Raw genomic sequence first — 10,902 nt, 5'->3', positions numbered from 1 at the left:
AATTATATACAATAGTCAGGTTGACTTTGTGATCATTCTGATTAAAATATATATGAAACTGTGTTTACATCTTCACTGTATCTTTTCAAATGAATGTAACATCATCAGTAAACCTGCACCAAAAAGATAATAAACTCTGATATTGGTGCTCATTTCATTCCATGCTATCCCTTGCTCACAAACACCCATAAATAGATGTGTAAATGACGGTGGATCCCCTCAGTCCCCTCCAGAGCCTTTACATTGCTGATATAGCTGTTCCCGCAAAACCGAGCTGTTGTGCAAACAGAATTGAATCATGTTATTACTTATCTAAGCACAGTTTAAATAAATGGATCATCTGGTTTCAAAAAGCATTATGAACATTCATAACAACTAGAATATAAAACCATGGAATGTAGAAAGTTATCCTTTGTTGGAAAGTGGATTATTGGTGAGGGCAAGTAGGTACCAACACTTAGCAATAGGCTACAAACCCACACAAGGTCCAGTGAAAGTCTCAGTAAATTAATCATTGCTCAACCTTGAAAGCATGGCCATGTGCAGTTATGCTTAATTTAGGAGACAGATGTGTAAAGCATTTAATATCAACAAAACCGTAAATAAGCAAAACACAAAAATGCAATAAACATCCAACACCAATTTATGAACAATAGATCATTTTTTATCTTTAAAATGACAACAAAATAACAAAAATCGAATGTAGGGAACCGGAGACATGAAATTTTAATGATTTGGACCCTCATTACGACCCTGGCGGACGGTGGTATAATGGAAAAAAGTACTGCCAACAGGCTGGTGGTACTTTTCCACATAATATGACAATGGCGGTTTGGCCCAAGCCAAACCGCCAATGTACCACTCCGTCTGCCACAGCAGTAACAGCCGCTGGGCTGGAGATTTCAGTCTCCAGCCAGGCGGCCGTCACTGTTCCACCTGTGGGATTATGACCCCGCCTACTGCCATGGTTTCCATGGCTCCCTTACTGCCACGAAAACCATAGCGGTATGCACTATTAGTGACAGGGAATCCCTTCTGTGTCACTGATAGGGGTCTTCCCCATCCCCCTATTCCTCCCCTGGTTTCTCCCAACCCCAACCCCTCTCCCTCTTCAGACCCTCCACGACATACATGCCCATTCACGCACCATCGCATACACTCATACACACTCATACCCACATTCACCCACGCATGCATACATCCATTCACACACACATCCACATAAACAGACATACATACAGGCACACACGCATTCACACAACATACACGCACACACACAACCATACATGCACACACGCCTTCCATTCGCAACACACACCTGCATTCACACATGCATGAACAGTCACACACACACCCCCCCACACACACACAACACCACCTACCCCTCTCCCCTGTCGGAGCACCCGACTTACCTGATTGCAGGGGGTCTTCTGGCAGGAGAAAAGACAGGGTGCTGCTGCCAGCAGCATTGTCTGCAAGCAGAACACCGCCAGCCATATCATGGGTCATGAAACAGTCTGCGGTGGTCTACTGGCATGGCGCTGCTGCTGGCAGCAGTGGCACCTTACCGCTATCCGCCACCATTGTTGTAAGTCAGTAGTGATTAGATTAAGCATTAGCAGAAGACATCTTGTATTTAGCAACTATTGTGAACATTTTGCAGAATCCATTTTGTATTCATGGCAGCCATTTTCTCTGCCATGTGCTCGCCATGTGTTCTGTCCTACCTTTCTGTTAACTACTCTTGAAAATCTGTCTAGTGACAAGTTATATTTAGCATCTCCCACTTTCGCACATGCCCAGTAAGATCTGCAGCTCTTAGTAATCAGTAACAGACAGTAATGTGTCAACTAGTCCTTGAAAACTGTTAGCCCCTCCTACCTGTCGACTGTGCATTTCCATATGACCTTATATGTATGTAAGTCTTGCTTCTATAATTGTACCACCTTCTTTTAGCCCCTGCATGGGTTTAATAGGACCATGCTCTCTTAGTTCAGTGTGCTACTTCAAACATTACCTAACGGTGCTGTTTAAACTGTAGTACCACCTCATGAGGTTTAATAAACTTTGTCTTTTATTTCAGTTTCTGTGCCAACTTCTTCCTATATGGTCTGAGGACTTTGTGCAGAGAAGGGCGAACCCCTTGCACTAGTAGGCCTTGCTGAGGCTTACTTCAACACCATGGCCGCAGCCAGAATTTGCCCATCCTTCTGGTGGAATTCCGGCAATGGTCATAATATGACGGACGGCTGGTAGCAGCGGCGCCGGTATTTAGGAATCAAAAATGCCACTCCGGACATCTGGTCACACTCGACCAGGACAAAGTCAACAGTTGAGGCTGACCACGATGGTGCCCCGCTCGGCTACAGTGAGCGGGAGACCTTGGTCAAAGTTTTATCTTCACACGTCAAAAAAGTCTCAAAGATTTCTTACTGGCTGGGACGAAGTCACAATTTGAGGAAGCCTTGCTGGAGCCCTCTTCGGATATGTGTCACGGGAGGCCTCAGTCAAGTATTCTCTGTTTGGATTTAGAAACTTTTTTGGGATGAACCCTTCGTCTAGGACCAAGTCTCAAGTTGAGGCTGACAATGAAGGAGCCCTACACAAATACACTGCGTAGGAGGCCTCGGTCAAACTTTCACCTTCAGACTTAGAAACTTTTTTGGAGCTCTTTTTCCCTGACATTGGATGACCCTCCTCAGCAAGCCAATTTCAATGTGACAACATCCAATTGCCTTTCCGCAAGCCCCGGTAACATCCTGGAAGTCTTGGGCTCCTTTGCTTTTCAGCGGGGCAAACCTGCAAGTCAGGCCGGGTCACTGTCCACATTGGCTGGCTTGACTCGCCGTCATGTCAGTCCATTTAAGGAGCTTTTTTCCAAAGTTGTTCCAAACTTCTGGATCTTCTTCTAGAATCTCTTTTAAGGTCCTTCAAGTGTCCACAACTCACCCCAAGGTTCCAGAAGTTCTGAGTTGCTCCCTGGAGGTTAGGACGTCAACTTCCAGAATGCACCACGGTTCAAATCCTTGAATGGTCACTGGTCAGCTTGGCTATTTATGCAGGGCTTGATTCAGGGGACTCCGGTCAGTTACTTTCTACCTATAGCTTAAAGGGAGTCCCTTTTTGAGGTTGTAGAAGTAATGCAAAGTCCCTTTCTTGCTGAAGCCCAAAGTGTGCAGCTGATGTAGTCCTTCTGAGAGCGAGGTTCGGGTGAAGGCCAGGGGTCCAGTAGGGCAGCCCTTCATCTTCGTGTCTTTTTCCAATAGGGATCTGAACTGCAGGGCAGCTCTTCCATATTTATCCTTGCTCCTGGGTTGGCAAGCAGGTGAATGCTCCTGTCCAATCATGTGCAGGATACCACCCTCTTAAGTGAACACTTCTTGGGAAGTATAGCAAACATCAATCCCAGGGAGCAACATTCCTTCAAAATCTAAGATGGCAAACATTCAATCTTAGAGTGTATATATGGTTGAGTCCACCCACTGCTGTGGTTAAGTTTCCCTTTACACGCCCCTTTCCAGCCCTCTGTTAATCTAGTCGGGGAGCACCTGGGTGACTGGGGGCTGCAGGAAATGGGAGGTCCAGTTCCTGTCCTGTATGTCCTTCTCTCCTTTGAAATCCATTTGGCTGTTCTCCCCCAATCCTGTTCTTCCATCTGCTGAGGCAGATCTCCTCCCTCCAGATGCTTCCTTTGTTTCAGCCCAGGCCAGTTATCAGCTCATCAAGGCATCCTGGCTCTTGCTGCCAGAGGCTGACCAATCAGAGAAGGGCACTACAGGGCTGAAGTTGGAAACTTTTAGAAAAAGTTCTAAAACTCTCTCCCTGTCCAAGTTATGTTAAATTTAACTGTGAAAAGTTGTTGGATTTGTTATAACTTTTAATTTGATACCAAATTTGCATTTTAAGCTCCTTCCTAAGGAAAATAGGACTTTCTTATTATATTAAAATAAAGTCTCCCCATATTAGCCGATGGAGCCTATTCGCTACAAAGGGGAAAACAAATGTGGCTATGTTTCCATCACCAGGGCTATAAAACATATTTTATGAAGCCCCTGCTTATAGTTACACAGCACCCAACCCTGGGGGCACTTAGGGCATGCCATAGGGGTGACTTGACTTGTAAAAATATGGTAGCTTAGGACTTTGGAAGTACTGTTAATTTCAAAGTCAAATTTGGAGTTAACTTTAACCTACAATCAGCCAGCAAGGCAGGTCTGCTTTTAAAATGGCACTGAGCAGTGCACCTATGGGTGTACTTATAATGCTGGTCTCCCTAAACTTACATGTCCTACTGTATAAAGACACCAGCATGTGTAGAAGATTGAGGCTAAAACTGAGGGGGCTTCTGCAGGCAGCCCAGTTTTCCCACTTCCTTAGAAATTGTTTTGTATTTATCAAGTTTGATGGCAAATTACAAATCAAAGCAGCAATGATTGGAACTTCAAATTAAAATATGTTTTCAATCAGTGAAATGATACCACCTATGATAGAGGGGTAATGTGGTAAATTACCCTCTTTACGTGTCTGATAAAATATATTATCAGAGTAAAAGAATGTTTTTTTTTAAATAAATGTATATTCGCCATTCGATAATATTAAGGAAGCCCCCCAAATTTTCGAAATTGTATTATATAATGGTCTTTCACAAATTATGATATCTTTTCAGGGAAGTCATTTTTTGTTGTTGTTTTGTTGCTTCATTCCCATAATCCTCTTAACTCATTATAACCACCATTTATAGATTCATCATCTCTCAATATAATATCTCTGCTTTATTCAGATAACTGCATTTGCAAAACATTTTCCTTTCATCAATACTAAGTGTAAGTCACAAAAAAATTATGAACAGCACCAGTAGGTACAGTAGGTGAAAAAGTTATTGTTGATTTTAGTACTGTTTGGAGTACTATGGGTGTCAGTAATGGTTGTATGATAGAACAACGCATGCCTTAACAATGTGGTTGGAGCCATGACCACGTCATTTCTACGCATGCCCTTACCACGCATGCCTTTACAACATATTTCATTGTAAAAGCATGCCAAGTAAAGGCATGTGTGGAAACGCATGCAAAACAGCAAGTGTGGTATGTCATGCAACCCTCCCACTTGTCTTGAGGCAGAAAAATACCCCTACCCCTAATACCTAACCTATTGCAACCCCCACCAGCTCTGAGCCCTAAAAAACCTATCCTACCCCCACCCTTATAAACTGAAGTACCCCAACTCACCCACCTACCCTGACCCCTAAAAAATTCTAGCCTGACCCCCCACCCCATAACACTAAACTACCCCAACACCCCTCACCCACCATGAGGCCTCGAACCAAGAAACTACCCCCACAACCAACCCATCTCTAAAGAGTAAACTACCCAAATGAGCCCTAAAAAAAAACTACTCTGACCCCCACCCCAAAAAACTAAACTACCTCAATACCCTCATCCGCCCTGAGCCCTAAAACTTTCCCCCAATAAGCAAACTACCCCAACATCTCCACCAACCCTAAAACCTTAAAAAAACCTGTCCCAACCCTCCCTACCCCGCCCCTAAAAAATAAATTACTCCAACCCCTGCCTACCCGAGCCCTGAAAAAAGTACCTCCCCCGCCCCTAAAACCTAAAATACCCTGACACCCCCACCCAACCTAAGCCCTAAATAAACCCCACTGTTAAAAAGTACCCACCAACCCTGGCCCAACCCCAACTTACCTCACCGCGTCCTCCACATCCTCTACCAAACACCCCATGGTATTTTCTGTGCATCCACCACACATATGCATAGTTCAGCACCTGTGTGGTTAAGGCTCAGAAAAGCCATGAGTTGTTCAGGTAACCGTGGTTACGCTTGTGTGAACACCGACTGCTTCCTTAAGGACGTATTGTTAAGGACGTTTCCAGACTTAAATCTTCAATGGCAGGACACTCATGTTCTTAAATATTCATCTAAGTTTGTAAATCTCTCAGATCAGCAAATGGCTTATCATTTAAAACTTCGGGGGATATTTATACTCTGTCTGCGCCGAATGTGCGTCAACATTTTTTACACATATTCAGCGCAAACCTTGCCCCATAGTTAAACTTTGACGCCCAAGCCCGCGGATGTCAAAATTCCACGGTGTGCGTAATTTTTTTGATGCAGCAACCTGCCTTGCGTTAATCATATGCAAGGTAGGCATCCACGTCCATAAAATGACTTTAAGGCCTGTGCGCCTTATTTATACCCCAGTGTCATTTTGACGCACAGGAGGGGGTGGGCCTTAAAAAACAGCGCACAGCCTGTTGTGCTCCGTTTTTTAATACCTGGGTCAGGGGAGGCGTTAAGGGATCTGTGGGCTTGGAAGGAGACAAGAGGTGCCCTCCCCTGCCCCCAGGGACACCCCCTGCCTCCCTCGCCCACCCCTGGAGGACACCCATGGATGGGGGACCCATCCCAAATAAGTAAAGGTAAGTTCAGGTAAGTATTTTTTAAAGTTTTTTTTTAAGTGGCATGGGGGGCCTAATTTGGGCCCCCCACATGCCACTATGCCCAATGACCATGCCCAGGGGACAGAAGTCCCCTGGGCATGGCCATTGGACAAGGGGGCATGACTCCTGTCTTTGCTAAGACAGGAGTCATGTCAATGGGGACTGTGCATAAAAACAAAATGCTGCAAATCCGGTTTCTGGCATGATTTTTGCCTCTGACCTGACTTGCACCATTTTTTGGCACTCAACCCCCATTTTCCCCTACGCCGATACTGCCTGGTGTGAGTAATTTTTTTTTTACTCAAACCAGTCCGCAGCGCAGGCTGACGTAATTCCTTAAATAAGGCACCCGCATGGCGCGTTGGAATGGTGTTAGCCGGCGGTAAAAATGTTGACACACAACTGCGTTTGCGCAGTTGTGCGTCAAAAAGTATAAATATGGGCCTTCATCTCTTAAAAGTTATTTTTTTATTGTTCTTGTTGCAAAATACTTTTTGAATAAAATGTTCTTACAAATTGAGATGCATCTACTTTACAACCCTTTTTATTCGCTTGAAAAGGTGGGGCAATGGTGAAATTCTTTTGAGAACTTTCAGGTCAATATTTGCAATTAGTCTATTTGATTGGTTCATCACAAGATGTGTTGAGTCTAATTGACCTTTCTTGTCTTTGATCACATAAACACTGCCAAACTTTCTTCGTTCTTTTCTCCTTGTTAACCATTTACCACAATGTTTTTCATTTGTCTTTATGGTTGCTGTTTGTTCCATTCTTTCCTTTCCGTCTGTGATTGGGTGACTTGCAATCTCATTTATTTTAATTCGTGTGAAACAATGTGTTTATTCCTATTAATGGATCCCACATTGTTTGTGGAAGTAAGTTCTACTTCTTATTTTACACCTTTCCAGCTCTGTTCAGTGGCTAATTCTGTGTGAACAATATTGGTGCATGACAACATTTTAAATACGATATTGTATTTACAGGCATGAGAAAAAAATATTGCAGTCCATGATCATTTTGGTATCTTTTGAATTTCTGGCTCTTTCTCTTTCGCTACAAATCCTGAAACTTATCTAGGTCTTCGTAAAATATTTATAGTTTTGATTACCCTGTGTAGCCTTTTCCAAATATCTGAGATCTGTTTTTCAGTATTTTCTATTTCTTCAGCAATTTCGCTCTTTATACTTTGTCGTGATCAATTAGTGATTGCATCTTCCCTTCAAATCTTTCAAAGCCATATTTTCCCTATTTTTCTGCATACTTTTCAGCTGACTCCCCCGCTGCTGGAAAGATACTTATCCTGAAATTGAGGAATAGTTAATGAACTGGTCTATAAAATATGCTATATATTAGTTATATTAAAAGCAACTACGATCATTGTATCTGCTTAATGAGCCTAATTGAAAGTATATTTTTAGAGTGTAATTGATGTTAAATGTTTTCTACTATCAGCAGCCCTGATGAAGTGGCAATTATGTCACGAAACACGAGTTCTGTGAAGATAAATCCTGATAGATGTGAACATAAAATATGATGATGAGGGAATAAAAAATATATTTTAAACCCATCTAGAAGGAGCCTTTAAATTCATTCCAACGTCTGAAACCAATTTAATTTGTGTACAAGTAGCTCATCAGATGAGTAATTATGAGATGTGTTTCATCTATTGATAAAACAGATTAGAAGTATCTCTGTTTTGTATTCGAATACCCTCAGAAGCAGCTACACTAATGACTTCTATTTTTATGGCTTATAATGTACCACCAAAGTCAGTCCGATGTTTCTTCAATTGTCAAATAATAATGCAAGCTGTGAAATGATGAAACATGAGAATACATGCTGTCGGAAGATTAATTCTTACAAGATTTTGAGATGGTGCATCCCAAAAGTCTAGCAAATAATTGGAAACAGTTATTGACATAAATTCTGAAATAGTTAAGTTGGAGAGTAAAGCAGACTATAGTATAATTTATTATAAGATATAGGTTCACATTGTGTTTACTGGCAAATTGGTTAGGCACAATACAGGTGTAGGATGGATATGGAAAATACCTGTGTTGTGATAATTTTTATTACTAAGCGATAGATTACAATGCTGACTGTTCCCTATTACAAACCTGCAGTGTACAGTAGGGGTTAGGAACTAATATGGATAATACTTGTAAATGCAAGTATGTCTAGTTCATATGAATGATCCTGAGATGTCGAAGATGGGTTCCAACTTCAATCAGCAATGTGTACAGCGAGAATATGAAGGTAAACACTTTGTTGTAATTTTTTTATCTTATGAAATAGGTTTGTGAATACAGTACTCTCATATCAACCACCGAGATTTACTCTTAATAGGAAGCGCACACATTTATGGTGTATTTAATATTTTTGCAGATGTTGTGATCGATAAAACATTGAAAACCTGCCTTGTTATACACATTTCTGCCCTTTGTGTACAAATTTCGGTATGAGTATGTTTATTATATTTAATATGTTCTTTAGGAGATAGTGTGGAATGTATAGCACACAGAGAATTAATGTCCACTGATGAGGAAAAAAAGATTGGAGCTGGGTGCATATAAAAAATCACCAAATAGGGATTGTCATATGTACATGGAACTAGTTAGGGTGCAGTTACTTCTCTTTTTGTCCACTATGGAAGTGCTTTTTCTATTGCGAATAATATGCACATTTTACAGGACAATTTATTTGACAGCATGGATTTTGGGTTTAATGGGTTCTAATGGTTGTATTACTTCGGATTTCTATGTTTTATATTGTATTTCAATCATTGTCTTATTGTTTTGCACATATGTGTCTTTCACAGCCCTGATGAAGTTCCTGTATGGAGCAAACGTGTGGGCTGTGCTGATTCCTGCCATTTAACTTTTTGAATGTGTCAAATAAAGCATTCTACTGTTGATTGTCCTAGTGTAATTTGTGACTTTTTGGAGATTGGGTTGATTTTGTATTCTCTCCAAACAATATGCTGCAAACTGAAGACTTATCTTACATTTTCTAAGCTATGTGTGCTTCACCTTTCTAGAATCTGCAATTCACCACTAATGGATCGGCCATTGGTGGCTTATCCATGGAGTTTCTAAAATACCAAGGGCCACATTTAAGAAGTAGATTCATTGCTTTTGGCCATGCAACAGTGTGCAAGTTTGATGCAACTAATAAATGCAATTCATCAAGCCATGCAAGGCCAACATGTGTGGCCTGAGTGGCTTGATAAAACCAGGATAATGCAATGCAGAACTGCATGACTGCCTTCTGTTACTCTGGCCCAGGGAGGGATTCATGGGTCCCATGCAACACCAATGGATTTTTATGTATTCCTAGATTTATCATAGGTGGTGGACCTATAAATGTGATATCATATTTATATGTAAGTGAAGGAATGCACTCCTTTAATTCAATTAAAAAATGCTCTACTATTGCTCAATAAGAAACTTTTATGTGTGCGACCCTTTGTCGGTGCGGTCGGACCGGCGTGGCTAGCGGTGAGCTTCTCCGGGCTAGCGGCATGTCTAAGTCCGCCAGCCATATTACGAGGCAGCAAACCCCCAGAGTTTTTGCGGTAGTCGCCCCGCGGTGCAGACCCCGGCGGTAACGCACCCAGAAACAGGAGTCCCCATTCTTGTCATTGGCACTTGCAACCCCACAATTCCACACACTTATAGACACACACCCCCACTCACCCACACACTTGCAGACAGACACCCCACTCGCCCACGCACTTCCTGACATACACTCCCACCTGACCACACGCATACATCCAAGCACCCCAACCCAACCGCACGCATACATCCAAACACCCCTACCCAACCGCACTCATACATCCAAACACTCCCACCTAACCGCATGCATACATACAGACACCCCCACCCAACCGCACACAAACACACGCACCCCCACCCAACTGCACGCATACATCCAAACACCCCCACCCAACCGCACGTATACATCCAAACACCTCCACCCAACTGCACGCATACATACAGACAACCCCTCCCAACAGCACGCAGACAGGCACCCCACCCAACCTCACACGCTCAGACATGCACCCCCACTCACTCGCACATGAACAGACATGCACCCCAACTCGCTTGCACACAATCAGACACACTCCCCCACTTGCTTGCACACAAACAGATAAGCACCCCCACTTGTTCACAAGCATACGCATCCCCCCTCCGGATTCATGCACACACACACCCCACCCTCCGCATACATCCACACCCCGACCACCATCCTCCACATTCATGCACATTCACCACCACCACACTCCGCATTCATGCACACACACACACACCCCCACCACCACGCATGCATAGTCACACACACACACACACGCATGCACACCCATTCTAACACACACACACATGCTCACACACATACAAGCACACATCACACACATGCACCTACCACGCCCCCTTCCAGTCGG

The sequence above is a fragment of the Pleurodeles waltl genome, chromosome 5 (genome assembly GCF_031143425.1).
Source record: "Pleurodeles waltl isolate 20211129_DDA chromosome 5, aPleWal1.hap1.20221129, whole genome shotgun sequence".
NCBI classification, from domain to species: domain Eukaryota; kingdom Metazoa; phylum Chordata; class Amphibia; order Caudata; family Salamandridae; genus Pleurodeles; species Pleurodeles waltl.
Note: the sequence above shows the minus strand (reverse complement) of the source record.